General features: G+C 39.6%; 1 long non-coding RNA gene across 1 annotated transcript in view; it reads right to left on the bottom strand.

Annotated features, from left to right (window-relative positions):
- Positions 1-372: 372 nt before the first annotated feature.
- The window catches only part of LOC132424951 (uncharacterized), a 71420-nt gene continuing 52528 nt past the window's right edge, over positions 373-19264 (bottom strand). Inside the window, exons 2-3 of the long non-coding RNA XR_009519311.1 lie at positions 6797-6830; positions 373-485 (exon numbers count right to left, since the gene is read on the bottom strand). This is a non-coding gene — a long non-coding RNA (uncharacterized lncRNA). The remainder of the gene's footprint in view (positions 486-6796; positions 6831-19264) is intronic.

Below are 19264 nucleotides of genomic sequence, written 5' to 3' on the forward strand. Positions count from 1 at the left end.
TAACCTAATATAGTAAAATACATATTCAAATGTAAAGTGCTATTACCTACACAGACGGTTTTAATATGGAAATGGTCACTATTATAGCTACTGCTAGTTACTGCTGCTAATAAGCTCGTACAGACTGGTTTAAATCATTGCTGATGCTTAGGTTTCTGCTAGAAAGAATTACCAGGCAACTGATTGAGGTAATGATGCCCAAGTTCCAATAATAAGATGAAACCTCTTCTCTTTAGTTAGCAAATACACTGTTGACTCCAGGAACTGAAACACACATATTGAGTAGTCAGCTTATGTTTATGAAAATGATGCAGGGGGAGACAGGAGAGGAACCAAGCCTGTCGAGAGGTTGGAGGTCATGGTACTTACCATGCAGCATCCCACACTGTCACTGCTGTCCTGGATGACAAATGAGCAGGAGGTCCAGGCTCAGCACCATGGCCATGGCCAGTCAGTACTAACGGCTAAATCTTCAGATTGAGAGCCTGGAGGAAAGGTGTGGGCAGAGAATGAAAATGTCATTAGAAACACTAAAAGCCAAAGAAAAAAAGTGCTGAAAGAATCTAGAATCAATGGCCAAAAATTTAGAGAAAATAATGTAGGAAATCATGAGGGTATTTTAGTTTTTTTCACAAGCAGCATCTTTGTCATCTGAGGTCATTTTTAAAAAATCTATCAGCCATACATGCAGCAGCATTTGCCACTTTCTGAAGACACCACCCAACATCTGGCACCTACCACTGTCACGGTCAGTTTTGCTTAAAATTAGGAACCAGTCACTTAGGGCTTAGATCCTTTATCTAAGTATAAAGAAATGTGTTTATAGAAAGGATTTGACCAGTGGTGTTTTCAAATTTTAACACTTTATCGGTAGAATGCCTTAGAAAGAATAAATCATTTTCAAAAATCAATAAAGTCTTAGTAGTTTTCTGGTAGCATCTTTGGGATGCTCTACATATATTATCATGTCATCTGCAAACAGTGACAGCTTTACTTCTTCTCTGATTTGGATTCCTTTTATTTCTTTTTCTTCTCTGATTGCTGTGGCTAAAACTTCCAAAACTATGTTGAATAAGAGTGGTGAGAGTGGGCAACCTTGTCTTGTTCCTGATCTTGGTGGAAATGGTTTCAGTTTTTCACCACTGAGGACGATGTTGGCTGTGGGTTTGTCATATATGGCCTTTAATATGTTGAGGAAAGTTCCCTCTATGCCTACTTTCGGCAGGGTTTTTATCATAAATGGGTGCTGGATTTTGTCAAAAGCTTTCTCTGCATCTATTGAGATGATCATATGGTTTTTCTCCTTCAATTTGTTAATATGGTGTACAACGTTGATTGATTTGCGTATACTGAAGAATCCTTGCATTTGTGGAATACACCCCAGTTGATCATGGTGTATGATCCTTTTAATGTGCTGTTGGATTCTGTTTGCTAGTATTTTGTTGAGGATTTTTGCATCAATGAATTTGGTAAAGTAGCAGGATACAAAATTAATGCACAGAAATCTCTGGCATTCCTATACACTAATGATGAAAAATCTGAAAGTGAAATCAAGAAAACACTCCCATTTACCATTGCAACAAAAAGAATAAAATATCTAGAAATAAACCTACCTAAGGAGACAAAAGACCTGTATGCAGAAAAGTATAAGACACTGATGAAAGAAATTAAAGATGATACAAATAGATGGAGAGATATACCATGTTCTTGGATTGGAAGAATCAACATTGTGAAAATGACCCTACTACCCAAAACAATCTACAGATTCAATGCAATTCCTATCAAACTACCACTGGCATTTTTCACAGAACTAGAACAAAAAATTTCACAATTTGTATGGAAACACAAAAGACCCCGAATAGCCAAAGCAATCTTGAGAATGAGAAACGGAGCTGGAGGAATCAGGCTCCCTGACTTCAGACTATACTACAAAGCTATAGTAATTAAGACAGTATGGTACTGGCACAAAAACAGAAAGATAGATCAATGGAACAGGATAGAAAGCCCAGAGATAAACCCATGCACTTATGGTCACCTTATCTTTGATAAAGGAGGCAAGAATATACAGTGGAGAAAAGACAGTCTCTTCAATAAGTGGTGCTGGGAAAACTGGGCAGGTACATGTAAAAGTATGAGATTAGATCACTCCCTAACACTATACACAAAAATAATCTCAAAATGGATTAAAGACCTAAATGTAAGGGCAGAAACTATCAAACTCTTAGAGGAAAACATAGGCAGAACACTCTGTGACATAAATCACAGCAAGATCCTTTTTGACCCACCTCCTAGAGAAATGGAAATAAAAACAAAAATAAACAAATGGGACCTAATGACACTTCAAAGCTTTTGCACAGCAACGGAAACCATAAACAAGATGGGATACAAGAGAAAAATAAAATGAAATACATAGGGGAAACAGAAGAAGCAGTATTGTAAACGCAAAGAGCAGTGGCCTCAGATGACAATCGCTAGAAGGGAGGAGGGGGAAATGAAGAAATAAGCCGCATGCAGAAGTGCTATGAGAGTAAATAAGCAGTGCTTATAATGATAAACACCCTTCATTAGAGAGCTTCCATTCTTAATAAGGAAAGGAAACTTTTCAATACAAGAATGGAATCTGCCAGATCTAATAAACATACTTAGTTCATACTTAGTTTGAAACTTATCCTGTAAAAGGAATGGTATATAGAAAGAGGTGGGAAAACCTACTGGATAATTTAACTTCTTGACAGGACTACAGCTCATCTTGCTGCTTCTAATTAATAATGTATTTAGCTATATTATTAGACACTTAGATGTGTTTTTCTGGCAGCAACGGTAACTGAGTTCTTTCTCACAGGCCTTTGCTAGTGAGAAGAATAATAAAAGACAGTTAAGGTAAATATAGTCTGCTTTCATGCTGTAAGCATGGGCTGCCTGATAACACCCCAGCCCTTTGGTGATTTATACACAAGTTACATCCCAAGTAACTAATCCTAAAATTAGACTGTACGTGCTAGCTCAATTTTTATGTCTCAGTGTGGCAGTTTGTTTCTAGAGTTGCCACAAATGAACGTTACTATTAGCTTAAAGCTTTGGTAAAACGTGTCATCAATGCTTATTCTTTGAGAAGAGGAAAAAGAAAAAAAGATACTGAGGTTCGGTTCCCAGAAGAAAAAAAACTTGGAAGCTACTAGGTGCCAGGCACTGTGATAGTCATTTTACATTTCTTATCTCATTTAAGTCTCACAATAAATGTGCAAAGAAGTTATTATTAACTACATTTTAACCTTGAGAAAACTAAGCTTCAGAGAGATTAAAAACTTGTCCAAGTTCACTCGAGGAACCAAGAAACCAAGCCAGGACTAAAACTAAGAACTTTCTGACTCTGAAATAACCGCTCTTCCCATAAATCAAATGAGATTTTGCTGATTAATGACCAAAACTGCAACTTCTTTCAGTCACATGCTTAAAATTAGCCTCTGAAATTGAGGAGACTCTTTTGTGACTAATGACTGATTTTCTTAATAAATCTCAAAAGAGATATTGTCATCATTCAAATTGTATTGTAAATGGTCACAGTCATCATCCTAAACACAGACAAGTTAGAAAGTTCTTTCTATGCAATATGCAACAGTTATTGATACGTGCAATCTGATGCACATTCTAAGAAAAAAAAAACATGGAGACTTAATTTTAAAAGATATTACTGTTTTCAGTAATTCCCTATCTTTCCAAAGGCAAGGAAATTGTTCAGAAAAACTGAACTGAATAATCTGAAGTTTTTGAAATGAGCACCCGTTCAGAAAACAGGACGATGTTCAGAAATCATCACTGCCCTTCTCGCTTGCTAGACTTCTGTGGAGCAGTCTCTCACCCACTGCAGCGTCACCAATCAGCTACCCCCCGTCTGAGATCTCCACCTGAACTCCAGACAGGAACTGTGCAATGGCACCACACTTCAGAACCCCCATGTACACTCACCCTCTTTGTCAGTTATTGCACTAAAGATGTAATACATTATCATCACCCATGTTCAGTAACTGTGAAAAGTGGGTGGTCTGAATCCCATTTTTCAGATGACGAACCTGTTACTTACCTGAAGTCATAAACCTAACAACTGATGGAGCCAGGCAGCAATCCAAGCCCAGGTCTTTCTGATTCCAAGGCTGATTCTTGTCCCTCTCGCCCTGACTGCCTCTCCGTATAACTTCCAGTTCCCACTCGTGGGTCCAGAGCTCTCCTGATCTTTTCTGTGTCTATAACTGAATGCCACTTTTCCTCCTTATAATTCATCTCTGTTTTCTTTTTCTCCTGGATTCTTTATGAGGATGAAAGGTGTCGCTTACCAGCTGTAATATATTTGTACGTTCACTTGTCTACCTCTTCCGCTAAATTCTCAGTTACCTTTGTGTGCCTACAACCCGTCGGAGAGCCTGGCAAGAAGTTTGGCACATTTAACATATAAGTATTTGCTTGGTAAATGATGCTCTCCAGTCACCTTAGCCGGAACCCCGGAGGTCATCCAAGACTCATTCCTCTCCTGCCCCCGAGACCAGTACGAATCAAGTCTCATCCGTTCTACTTTAAACGTCTCATGAAGCTGTCTTCAGTTTTCCACCGTGACTGCCTTGGTTATGGTTTCCGTTCCCACCTCTTGCTTGGATTACCACAGTTCTCTTCTGAATGATGGAAACACCCTTCTCTCTGAGGTGATTCTCGCCAAAAACACTGTCTACCAAATGCGAGCCGGTTCTTCAGTAACTCCCCACCGCCTCTACCATGATGTATGTCTCTTCAGAGCTCTGACCCTGCAAACCGCTCTCATCTCGCCCTTCACTGGCTCTCGCGTGCTCTCTCTCTCTACCCCCCACACCTCCCATATGAACTGTACTGTCCAGCCATTACACACTGCTTATAAGCCCCTTAAACCTATGTGCTTTTTCTCCACTGCGTGGCTTCTTGCACAAGAAATGCCCGTTATCCATTTATTTACCTCATACATTTCTAATTAAAAGGCCAGTCAAAGGTTAATAATTTGTCATCCCTTTAAAGGGACAGTCTTCACGCCTGCTGGATGAAGATGGCAGAGCAGGAGGATCCTGAGCTCACCTCTCCCCAGGGACACACCTGAGCTCACCTGTCCCCAGGGACACACCTGAGCTCACCTGTCCCCAGGGTCACACCTGAGCTCACCTCCCCCCAGGGACACACCAACCTACAACCACATACACAACAACTCTCTCTGAGAACAGCCTGAAGACAAACAGGACAGATGTTCTACAACTAAGGATATAAAGAAAAGCCCACATGGAGATGGGAAGAAAGGGAAGAGATGCAGGCTTGTCACAGCCCACACCCCGGGTGTAGTGGCCCACAGGCAGGAGGGACATCACAACCACGGATGCCCCCTGAGAAGCAAGGGGTCCGTGCCTCACACTGGGCTCCCCAACTCAGGGGACCTGCACAGGGAAGATGAGCCCCATAACGTCAGACGTTGAAAGCTGGTGGGACTTATATCTGGGAGAGCCAGAGAGCTGTGGGAAACCAGGACTCCGCTCGTGAAGGGCTCGTGCACAGACTCACTCTCACTGCGTCTCAGCACAGATGAAGCAACTTGGAAAGTGCCTGGGTTATATGAGAAGGAGATTTGTTGACTAATATTAGGGCCTGTGCTGGAGCGACAGGGATCTGGTAAAACTTCCTTCAGGGACAGAAGCGCTGGCGCGTGCCATTTTGTTATGCTCTGTTTCTACCTACCTGGCCTGGCAGTGGCAGGTGCCACTTCTGTCACTTGCTATCATCTCCGCTAAAACCATGCACCCACCCTGGTGTTCTCCTGAGGACCAGCCCCGCTACCAGGCCCATCCCAGCTGGCCCTTCCAAAGCAGCTCCCAGCCCCCCCGCTCCCCGCCTGGCAAGTGGCCTATGTCAGCATCAGTGGCCCCCCTAAAGCAGTTCCTGCTCCAGGGAGCCAGCCCACAGCCACAGCATGTTCACAACAGCCACCGCAAGGCCTCAGGGCCAGTCACATGGGGGGCCAGCCCCACACATCAGCATGCCCACAGCAGTTGTGTGCAGACCTCTCAGCCAGCTGGCCAGCCCTGCCCACCAGCACGCCTGCAGCAACCACAGCCCAACCACAGCAAAAGGGCACACGCAGTCCACACAGGAGATACACCTGGAGCACCTGGCTCTGGTGACCAGGGGGGATTGTGCCACTGGGTACCGCAAGACACCTTCTACGTAAGGCTACTCTTTAAAGACTGGGAGATATATACCTCACATGCCTAATACATAGAAACAAACACAAAGAGTTAGGCAAAATGAGAAGACAAAGTAATACCTTCCGAACAAAAGAACAAGACAAAACCTCAGAAAAGGAACTAAACGAAATGGAGATACAAAATTTACCAGGTAAAGAGTCCAAAGAAATATTCATAAAGATACTCGTTGAACTTTGGAGAAGAATGGATGAACTCAGTGAGAACTTCAGCAAAGAGACAGAAAATATAAAAAACCAATCAGAGCTGAAGAATACAATAGCCGAAATGAAAAACATACTACAGGGAATCAGCAGCAGATTTGAGGATGCAGAAGAACAGATCAGCCATCTAGAAGACAGGGTAATGGAAATTAACCAACTGGAACAGCAAAAAAAGAATTCAAAAAAATGAGGATAGTTTAAGGGCCCCCTAGGACAACATCAAGTGTGCTAACATTCGCATGATAGGGGTCCCAGAAGGAGAAGAGAAAAAGAAACAATGACAGAAGACCTACCTATCTGAAGATAATGGCTGAAAACTTTCCTAACCTGGTGAAGAAAACAGTCATCCAAATCCAGGAAGCTACAAAAAAGAAAAAGTTACAGGTGAAAATCTCTGAGGAACACAGATGCAAAAATCCTCAACAAAATACTAGCATGCCAATTCAACAATATATTAAAAGGATTATTCACCATGATCAAGTGATATTCATTCCAGGGATGCAAGGATGATTCAATATCTGCAAATCAGTCAATGTGATACACCACATTAACAAAATGAAAAATAAAAATCATATGATTGTATCAATAGATGCAGAAAAAGCATTTGACAAAATTCAACACCAATTCATGATTTAAAAAAAAACTCTTAACAAATTAGGCATAGAAGGAACATATCTCAACATAATAAAACCTATATACAACAATCCTACAGCTAGCGTCATACTCAATGGTGAAAGGTTGAAAGCATTTCCTCTAAGATCAGGAACTAGATGAGGATGCCCACTATTGCCACTTTTATTAAACATTGTATTGGAAGTCCTAACCACAGCAATCAGAAAAGAAAAGAGATAACAGGCATTCAGATTGGAAAGGAAGAAGTAAAACTGCAACTATTTGCAGATGACATGATACTATATACAGAAAACACCCAAAGACTCCACCAAAAATCTATTAGAACTAACAAATAAATTAGTAAAGTGGCAGGACCAAAATAAATATACATAAATCTGTTGCAATTCTATACACTAATAACAAAACTATCAGAAAGAGAAATTAAGAAAACAATCCCGTGTACTATTTCATAAAAAAGAAAAAAATACCTAGGAATAAACTGAGCCAAGAAGGTAAAAGAGCTATACTCTGGGAACTGTAAAACACTGATAAAAGAAAGTGAAAACAACACAAACAAATGGAAAGATATATTGTACTAGTGAATTAGAAGCATTAATATCGTTAAGATGTCCCCAAGCAATCTAAAGACTCAATGAAATACCTGTCAAAATACCAATGGCATTTTTCACAGAATTGGAACAAATAATTCAAAATTTTGTACTGAACAACAGACCCTGAATAGCCAAAGAAATTTTAAGAAAGAAGAAAAAAGCTCGAGGTATCATGGTCTCTGATTTCAAACTGTACTACAAAAGTATAGCAATTAAAACTGTATGATACTGGCACAAAAACAGAAACATAGATCAATGGAAACAACAGAATAGGGAGCCCAGAAAACCCATGAATATATGGTTAATTGATGTATGACAAAAGAGCCAAGAATACACAGGGGGGAAAAGAGAGTCTCTTCAATAAATGGTGGTGGGAAAACTGAAAAGCTACATGCAAAAGAATGAAACTGGACCACTTTCTTATACCACATACAAAAATAAACTAAAAATGGATTAAAGCCTTGATGTTGAGACCTGAAACCATAAAACTCCTAGAAGAAAACACTGGCAGTATGCTCTTTGATATCAGTCTTGGAAATATTTTGTTTGGATCTGTCTCCTCAGGCAAAGGAAACAAAAGCAAAAATTAAAAAATGGGACTACATCAAACCAAAAAGCTTTTGCACCATGAAGGGAACCATCAATAAAATGAAAAGGCAACCTTCTGAATGGGAGAAGATACTGGCAAATGATGTATTCGGTAAAGGGTTAATATCCAAAATATACAAAGAACTCACACAACTCAGTATAAAAAACAGTAAACAATCTGATTACAAAATAGGCAGAGGATATGAATAGACATCTTTCCAAAGAAGACATGAAGATGGCCAAAAGACACATGAAAAGATGCTCAACATCACTAATCATCAGGGAAATGCAAATCAAAACCATAATGAGATACCACTTTACACCTGTCAGAATGGCTATTATCAAAAAGACAAATAACAACAAATAACAAGTGTTGACGAGGATGTGGATAAAAGAGAATCCTCCTTCGCTGCTGGTGGGAATGTAAATTGGTGTAGCCTCTATGGAAAACAGTATGGAGATTCCTCAAAAAATTTTTAAAAACCTGCCATATGACCCAGCAATTCCACTTCCGGGTATTTATCCAAAGAAAACAAAAAGACTAATTTGAAAAGATAAATGCACTCTTATGTTCACTGCAGGACTATTTACAGTAGCCAAGATATGGAAGCAACTTAAGTGCTTAAAAGTGGATAAAGAAGATGTGGTATATATATAAAAACAATGGAATATTACTCAGCCGTAAAAAAGAAAGATATCTTGCCATTTGAGACATGGATGAACCTAGAGGGTATTATGCCAAGCGAAATAAGTCAGACAGAGAAAGACAAATACCATACAATTCCACTTACATGTGGAGTCTAAAAAACAAAACAAAACAGAAACAGACTCAGATACAGAGAGCAAACTAGTGGCTGCCAGAGGGGCGGGGTGTGGGAAGTTGGGTGAAACAGGTGAAGGGATTAAAAAGTACAAACTTCCAGTTATAAAATAAATAAGTCACGAGGATGTAAGGTACAGCATAGGGAATATAGTCAATAATATTGTAATAACTTTGTATGGTGACAGATGGTTACTAGACTTATCGTTATGATCAATATGTAATAGATATAAATGTAGAATCACTATGTTGTTTACCTGAAATTAATATAATATTGTGTGTCAGCTATACTTCAATAAAAATGATAGAAATGGAAAATAAAGTGATAGTCTTCAAACATGTGATCCTTTTGCACAAAACTTCTAATCATTAAAATATGTACACCTAATTCTACAGGTTCAAAATATGGAAATTTATTGCCTGCATTAAATATCACCAGTTATTTTATCTTTTCTGTTATCGTTCTTGTATTTCAGTCGATCTGACCTTCATTAGTAGGTAGCATTTGTAGCAGAAAAATAATATATGAGATATTAACCAAGATTTTTCATCTGTGCGTAGGGGGGATGGGTGAGAGGGGTGAAGGGGTCAAAAGGTATAAACTTCCAGGTATAAAATGAGGAAGTCACGGGGATGTAATGTACAGTATGGTGACTATGGTCAACAATACTTTACAGTATATTTGAAAGCTGCTAAGAGAATAAATCTTATAGGTTCTCATCACAAGAAAAAAAAATTTTGTCCCTACATGTGGTAATGGACGTTAAGTAGACTTACTGTGGTGATCATTTCACGATATAAACAAATATCAAATCTTTATACTGTACACCTGAAACTAATGTTATATGTCAACTGCATCTCAATTTTTAAAAACACATTTTTACTTTCATGTTCTCCTATTTTGTCGGCAGCAAACAGCAGCAGCTCAAGGAAGCAGAAAGAGCACAAAAAGCAAATGGTCAAAGTCTTGGCTTTTGAGTTCCAAAATAAAGACCTGAAACTTGTAGTGATGCCAAAGATCTTAAAAGATTGTTATTTGCAAGCACAGACTTTTCCTACTTTCAAAGGCTGTCTTGAAAACCCAAGCATAATGTTTATGCTGTTAGAAAAATAAATAAAGGGGTCTCTAATAAGGAGGTCTCTAATAGAATCACTCTTTCCTGAAATTTTCCAAACTTTTTGTCTTTAGCATGGAAAATTTTAATTCAAGTTTATGTCTTATAGTTATATCTATTCCCTTCGCTTTCTAGTTTTTATACTTTATTTTGCCAATAGAACTTTAGCAAACAACTCATCAGAAAAATCTGCTTTACTTTGACTGAAATCTTAGCTCTCTTATAAATACTGTTTCCATAAACACACTTGGGTCTTCTCGGTTCCACACTTTTCCCTGTTATATTTCACCGGCGTGAAATATCTGCCCCTTTTCTCTTGGCTTTAAATAAATCCTGTGCCTCCCTCAATATCCAGTTTAAATCCCACTATGTTTTCCCAAAGTCCTTCATGATCACCCCTGGCTAGAAAGCCATCTGTCTCTCACCTCTGAATCCCCACAGCAACCATTATCAATGAAATCCATGGGCCGTAAATCTTGTGCCATTTTGCCATCATTTTTATCTTTATTGAACTACTTCTTAAAATTTTTATTATCATATTCTTTTCAAGAATAGTACTCTTATTTCTGCAACTACAGTATAAATTTTTGGAGGGAACTAAATATGTTTTCCACCTTTATATCCACCAGAGACCACATCAGTGGGTTGAAAGGCATAAATGCTAAAAGCACATTTGATATGGTATTTTATCTTTGGTGATGATGATTATAGTAACAACAATAACAGTAATAATAATAATAATTTATTAAGCATCTACTATGTGCCGGGTGATACGCAAATCACTTCATGTGGATTATCTCATTTAACTCTCACATAAACTTATGAATTTCGTTCCATTATTACCTTTATTGTTTAGCAGATAAGACAGACTTTAGAGTCCTGAGAAGTGTTAAGTCATTTGCTCTAAGCCACACAGCTAGAAGTGGAAAAACCGTAACTTAGTTTAATCTTCAATGTTAAATTTCTAGTTGTAGGAATCCACATGTAGGACTTCCTCAGATGGACAACATTTTATTATCTGTTTTTTGATGTCATGGTTTGAGGAAATGTATTCTTTATTAAAAGCCAATCTCCATTCCAGTATCTAGATCATCTGAGAGCAAATGGGAAAGCTCTCTGCAATGGTCTCCAGAAGTAAGAAGTGGATGGTATTAAGGGTGCTTCATGGCTCTAATGAAGTGACATAAATTTTCAGGGAAAACAACAGTAAATCACATTAATAGAAAACCTAATGAACCAGAACTCTGCAATAAATAATGATAAATATTACACAAAGGTTTCTAAATATCAGAACTAGTGATAATTCTGAAAAACAACTAGGCAGTTAAAAAGTTCAACATGGAATAAAATAATTATTGTCAACTAAATCACTGTGAGAGAGAAAAGTGTTTTTTTATAAAACCTCCTAATTGGATCTGGAATTGGTGAAATCATCTGCAAGTGAAACCTAACTGAAGAAGATGAAGACAAAGAGACTGTAAAGTGCTCTGAGTACGATACTATCTGTTCCCAGTATATTGCTTCCTACAGACAAAGAACTATCACACATGAAGGAGGATGAAATATTAAGGGACCTCTAAATAGTTAGGGTGTCTAATAAGACATTTCAAAACTAATAGTTCCAAGAATTAACTCTTGATTTCCTCCAAACCCTATTCCTCCCCAATTCCCTCCCCTCAGGAAACACCACCGCCTTTTCCCAGTTCTCAACTTGTCCGTGTTTCAGGTTTGTTTCACTGGTCTAAAATTCCTGCCCCCTTTCTCTTGGCTTTAAACAAACCCTGTTCCTCCCTCAGTATCCAGTTCAAATCCCACCATGTTTTCCCAAAGTCTTTCATGATCATCCCGGGTTAGAACACTCTCTCACCTCTGAGCGCCCACGGCAACCATCATCAGTGCAATTCATGGGTCATAAATTTAGGCCCCGACCCTTGGAATCTTCCTGAACTCTGCTCTTTCTGTCACAGCCTACATGCAATGCATCAGTCAATCTGGTCATCTCTGCCTTTGAACTATACCCTGAATCCTGTTGAGCCACTACTTTGACAAAGCCACTGGCACACTGTGCCTGGACTATTGCAGTAGACCCTTAGTTGGCCTTAGAGTTTCAACCTCTCCATTTCCATCATTTTCCCCAACACACACACACATACACACACACACCAGAGTATTCTTTTAAAAATCAGATTATGTCACTCTTCAAAATTCTCCAGTGATTTCAATAGCACTCAAGGAAAATGCCCCAAATCCTTGCCATAGACTAATAGATCCACCGATACCTCACCATCAAGCCTAACTGATCTTCCTGCTACCATTCTCTGCTGCTCTAACACCTCCAGCAAAAACCCATCACCCTTCCCTCTACTCCAGACATGGGGTCTCGCTGCTCTTCTATGAACTCATCATCCTCTTCTCCCTCTACCCCAAGGCATTTTCACTTGCTAATCGCTGGGCCTGGAACACTCTCAGTTCAGTTCTCTGCTCAAATGCCTTAGGGAGACATTCTCTGATCACGCTACACAAAGTAACATTATTATCATCACCACCTCTTTCTCTTCCCCGAACCTTATTATTCTTCACAACACTTGTCAATCCCTAACATGTTATTTTAATATACATTATAATATACAAAGTATATATTTTAAAATAAGTTCTTGGGAGGTTCTATCTAATAGGAGCCTACAATAAATAAATAAATAACACATACTAAGAATAGTTTTTAATATATACTCAGTTGGTCATTTTGCAAACTTCTCAACAATGCAATGGTCCAAAAATGCAACTGCAAAATGCATGAAGTAGGGCTGATGAGGAGAAAGGTTAGGGATTAAAAGCAGCATTAGTGAAAACTTATGTCCATACAAAAACCTGCACACAGAGGTTTATAGCAGCTTTATTCATAACTACCAAAACTTGGAAGCAATCAACATGTCCTTCAGTAGGTGAATGGGTAAACTGTGGTACATCCACACGATGGAACATTACTCAGGGCTAAAAAGAAATGAGCTCTCAAGCCATGAAAAGACATGGAGGAACCTTAAGTGCATATGACCAAGTGAAAGAAGCCAATCTGAAAACGCTTTATACTGTATGATTCCAACCGTATTACATTTTGGAAAAGATAAAACTATGGAGACAGTAAAAAGATTAGTGGTTGCCAGGGCTTGGGGGAAGAAGGAGGGATGAATAGGCGGAGCACAGAGGACTTTTAGGACACTGAAAATACTCTGTTTAATGACATGTGGCATTATCCTATCACACAGCATCCAAATCCATAGACTGTATAACACCAGCAGTGAACTGTAATGTAAACTGCAGACTCTGGGTGATTCTGATGTGTCAGTGTAGGTTCACCAGTTGTAACAGATGCACCATCTGGTGGGGCATGCTGATAGTGGTGGAGGCTGTGCGTGTGTGGGCACGGGGCGCATACGGGAAATCTCTGTACCTTCCTCTCAATTTTGCTGTGAACCGAAAATTACCCTAAAACAAAATAAAAGTAGTATTTGTGGATAAAAGTTACTTCACAGAGTTGCTATGAAGATTATATTACTCTCAATGACATGTGTGAGGTATCTCAGAAACTGACCAGCCTATTACAAGTCTTCAATAAATGTCCACAAACACAAATCTTTTGTTATTGCTCCCATTCTGTTTTCTGTAAATGGGAGCACACAGCTGCCTAGAGAGTGCAATCATTCAATACTGTCACCTGAAAGGCATGAAACACAGTTAATTGTTAGTCTACAAATTGAAGAGTGACGAGCATCGGCCTATTAGTTTACATTGCTTCCACTCTTCTAATGGGCCATCTAGCACTGTAGAAAAAGCAAAATAACCTCATAAAAGCCCAGATTACTATGGTCTTCATTACATTCCAGACTAAGTCTTCTCTCTGATATCACACCTGCACAATGTCAAAGTGTTCGAAGGACCAATTTTCATGATAATTTTATTTTATTAAATTATGTTTATGTAGACAGTATCTATTTCATTACCTAATATTTCCTGGAAACTCTGATTATTTACAAAGAAATGAGTAGATCCTGTGTCACTAAGCTCAGGCTAGTATCTTCTGCCATCTAATGTGCTAAGAATTCTTGAGACTTTTCTGATTACAATTCAAATTAAATGCAAACAGTCAAGTAGCACACAGAGACCCCATTATCCACTCTCCGTGAGCTGAGAGGATGAATAATATAATGAGACATGTTAATTATTTGCTTTCCAGCAGCTGTGACTGATTAGTTTTGACTGGTACATCTTGCTAATGTGATAGAGGACAGTAAATATCAGGGCTTGTCATATTTTTCCAGGGCAAGGAAACTGTGGTCTCCAATGACTTGCTTCATTTGTAGCTTGCTATGCAATTTGCCAAAGTGATGCTAGATCCCCACAATCTCTTAACCAAGTGAATTTCATGTTAGGGGACCCTAAGTTTTCAGAGCCCTCTGTCTCAGTAAAGTTGGTCTCTCTCTGTCTCTGTCTCTCTGTCTCTCTGTCTCTCTGTCTCTCTGTCTCTCTCTCTCTCTCACACACACACACACACACACACACACACACACACACACACACTTTCGTTTCTGAATTGATAACATACAGAACCAAGCCTACGGAGGTACTAAGAGATCCCAGCCACCATATGTACTTTTCTTTCTTTCTACTTAAGAGTGCCTTTTTACATCATGTTGCTTATTTTTAAACAACTAAATGCCTTTTGTGAGTCCACGAGTGGCTGCACCAGATCCACTCTGAGCTTTGAAATCTTTGAGCTGCGTGTGGGGGGTTTTGAATCATGGCCATCTAGAAGAAACTATCACTAGAGGTGTGTTTCTCAATGTTTTTTTTATCACCCCCCCTTTAGATTTTTTTTCCTAATCGTCCCCTCCCCATGAAATTTTAATACCTCAGATACACCATACCTGGTTATGTACTATGGCCTTTTATAGGGCCACAGACCTGTAACATCTGAGATTTTCTTGATCCCCCAAGAACCTGTTTTCACCCCTTGGGAGAAAGATCACCCCTGCTGCGAAAGTGTTCACGAGGGGCTTCATTCTACCCCCTCTTCATCGTTGTCTAAGTTACATATTCTCGTTGGACACATGAGCTCTTCAATATCTCATGTCTCCCATACAAACTGCTAGAACAGGCACACCCCAAGTCTAGGTCCTCCCCTCAAAGGAGGTGCTCAAGACAGTGCACAGGGTACAATCACACTTCATCCTCTTTCTTTTCCCCCCAGGAACCTAGGCTGAATCAGGTTCAAACAACTTCAAGGCAACCTTGATGGAAGAAAGAAAACTCAAAAGTGCCATGTGCAAATAGTGCTTTGCAGAAATACTGAATGAATTTGAGCCCACAGTCTACCTACTTTAATTAAGTACTTCACTTTTCTGAGCTTTAGCATGCACATCCATTAAGTGGAAATGTCAGTAGTTATTTCTTGCCCATTTAATAAAGATTTGTTAGCTCAGCTGAAAGCCCCCATGAAGACAACCAAAAACACTTACTGATCCAAAGAAGATAATTTTCCTAAATTTACTGCAGCAAGTAAGAACACTACCTTGACAAAATCTTAGAATCACCAAAGGGAGAAAATTAAGGACGGTTACTTATAGGGTTATAGGACCCGCGCCAAAAGATTTCAAGGTCATTTTGAAAAGCAGAGAAGCAGCTGGGATTGGGTAGAATTAAGGACAGAGTAACTTGGGATTGGTGGCCACAGTAAAGTGAGGTCTCGAGATGAGGGCTGATAAGCAAGCTGTTTTTGAAGCAGTTTGAGGAGCAAGCTATTCGTGTTCATACGATAACCATTTTAGTTGGCCTGTGGTCTTAGCTTCCTGGAGTGAAACAAAAATAATACATTTTGCTTGGTCCCAGTATCATTTAACGCAGGAACTGGAATTTGTTTAAATTCTCAGTTCCTGCAATATGTCAGACATATAAATTGTGAACTGGTTCCCTAGCTTCAAGAAGCTTCTACTCCCGCAAGAAAAATAAGCTTCAAAAAGATACTGCATGGATCAAACCTTTCAAAGAAGTGTAGGTTGCTAGGGAAGTGAAAAGAAGAGGGGGTCATCCATGAGAAAAATATAATAAAGTGTTCTCTGTAAAATGTCTAGCAAAGTCTCCAAGACAATACAGGAAGTATCCCTGAGAATATCCACTGGCTTTTCAGTGCTTGGACCTGAGGATGAAAGGTGGGATGGAGAGGTTTACCCCTTTTTCCCATTCTGAATTTGCAAGGATCTACAGATTAAGTAATTTAATCTATAAGTATACATAGATTATAGATTAACCTTCTGTTGTCTTTCCTAAAATTCTAAGGAAGACAGACTCTCCCTCTGAGTTTGTGAGGTCAAGCACTAAATCAAGGAATAGAAGCTATCAAGACAATAATCTAGAAACTATGAGTTCTAGTTAACCCAAGTGGTCTGGGATTACAATCAGTAGAAAGCCATGCCCTGGTTTTAGTAAATGTTGCCTCTTAGTAGGTATGAATATCATATACTCATGTTTAAGAATCATGACTAAATGTTTTCTTGACACAAGTCTCTGGAGTAAAAAGGGTCTAACTCGTAAACCAAAATTCATCAGCAGTTGCAATCTAGAATTACTGAAGCACTGAACGTTAAATAAATCTACTCAAGAAACCCACGCAGATCCAGGAACACCGGACACTTTAACTGCGTGAAATTATCACTTGGGCTGTGTCTATTCTGGCTCAGTTTTGACGGGTCCTCTGGCAGATCTTCCATGAGCCAACAACTCCTACCACCTTCTGCCCTCTCAGGTCTGGTGAGCCCACATGTACCCTCTTCCCTTCCCTATGGAAACTGGCTCCATTCCTACAGACCCATTTTGGAAACTGGCACCACCACACGAGGCTCACCTGGCAAACCTGTGCTAATCCCAAATGATCTGGCCCATCACTTACTAATGCTGTAACCCTAAGGAAGTCACTTAAACTCTTGTGCTTGACTTTTCTCACCTAAAAATGGGGGTAACAATAACGTCTAGAATCTTAGAGCTGTTCCGAGGTTTGAGTAACATAATGCATGAAAAGGGGTAAGCACGGTAACTAAAAAACAGAGAACTATACATTTTAGCTATTATTATTCATGCCTTCATGTGTCTCACTGATTTTGTCTCTTCTCAATTGCTGCTGATGCCAACAGAATCTTAACTCTCATCACCTGACACCTCATGTCATTATTTTAAGAGCTTTCCCACTGGTTTTCTTACCATCAATTTTTCCCCTTCTTCATTTTAGACATTAGTAATTAATTATCCCCTACGTGCAACTCCCCATCACATCAAGTTCCTGGCTTGAACACCTTCTTGTGCCTCACTCTCAAGGTTTCCTGTAACCTGACTCTGCTAAAACAACTTAAACGCATTGTTAACGCACCATGGATTCTTTCTGGTAGTTTTCAGTAGAAACCAATGGCTAGAGGGAGTTAAAGCTATAGGTCTTCTCTCCCTCTGTCACTCAGAGTTACACCAAAATGAAAGCAAGACTGAAAGCTGCTTCTGCCACCGATGCAAACGGTGATGTGACCCTAAAACAACCATGCCACCTGTTCTGTAAGCCTGGTAGAGGCCCATCTCTCTATCCTTTCTCATGTTCCAACAGCATTCTGTATAGAAAATTTACCTAAAGCAGATTCTACACCATTCTTTCTTTCCCTGGCTTTACTGAGATATAACTGACATGCAACACTGTAAGTTTAAGGTGTACAACAGGTTGATTTGATACACTTATATATTACAAAATGATTACCACCATCGTGTTAGCAAATACCTCCCTCACATCATATAATAACCATTTCTTTTTTGGGGTGAGAACATTTAAGATCTACTCTCTTAGCAACTTTCAAGTATATAATAGGGTACTGTTAACTAAAATCACCATGCTGTACACTAGGTCCTCAGAAATTATTCGTCTTATAACTGGAAGTCCGTACCCTTTGACCAGCATCTTCCCACTTTCCTCACCCTCTACACTCTTCTAATGGCAGGATGCAACTCACCTGGTCAGGGCTGAGCAGCGGTATCCTCTGCTTAACAACTGAGCCCAGGTCAGGTTTAGAAACCTGAGCCCAGCGTGTCGTCCACAGCACGTGGTCAGTGGGATCTCTGCGCCTTGTTTATGCCCCAGCTGCCATGCCTGTACAATGTTTCTAGACTGATCAGCCCTCATTTCATGGATTATAAAATAATAGCTAACATCAACTATAAAAATTAATAAGGCAACTGATATTAATTGAAATAAAGACAGTGAAGCTCTCTGCCTGCCTGGGCCTCTGGCCCTGGGGCCTCTGTTTAGAGACTTTCATACACCGACTAACCACTCCTAACGTGCGTATTCCTGACTACGGTATCTGAAATGCCGACCTTAGAGTACAGATTAAATTAATTAGCACTTTCTATGCTGAAGCATTTGACAGTAAATTGCAGGATATAACGTCTTCTCTTTCCCTGTTTCCCACCACACACATTCATCTAGAGCAGGGTTTCTCAACCTTGGCACTACTGACATTTCTGACTAGATAATTCTCCTAGAGGGGGATGGACTGTGTGTTATAGGATGTCTAGGTCAATTCTAAGACTGGGACCCACTTTGCTTACAGTTGGTCCCAGTCTTAGATTTGACCTTCTCTGCCCTCCTAATCAAATGTGACCTACGCTTTAAGACAAGATATCTACAAGCACCTCAAAAACCATGTGAAGATCTCAGAAGTAATTTGTCTGACCCATGGGAATGCAGTTTCTGGATCCACATGGTCCCCCCCCACAGCTCTGGTTATCTTAGAGCTTCCCACTCCTCCTACTTTTTTCATTTATAGTACCCGCCGGGTCCTCTAAGAATAGACTTTGAAACCTCTACCTTAATATTAAACAGAAGTTATCCTTACATAAAAGCTTCCACTCTTTATGTCCATAGTGACCTGACTTCTTCCTTTTCTGGAGAAGTTTTACACTCTAAAGCAGAGAGAAAGAGAGAGAGAGAGAGAGAGAGAGAGATTCTGGTACCAAAATTTGC

Source organism: Delphinus delphis, chromosome 1 (genome assembly GCF_949987515.2).
Source record: "Delphinus delphis chromosome 1, mDelDel1.2, whole genome shotgun sequence".
Lineage (NCBI taxonomy): Eukaryota > Metazoa > Chordata > Mammalia > Artiodactyla > Delphinidae > Delphinus > Delphinus delphis.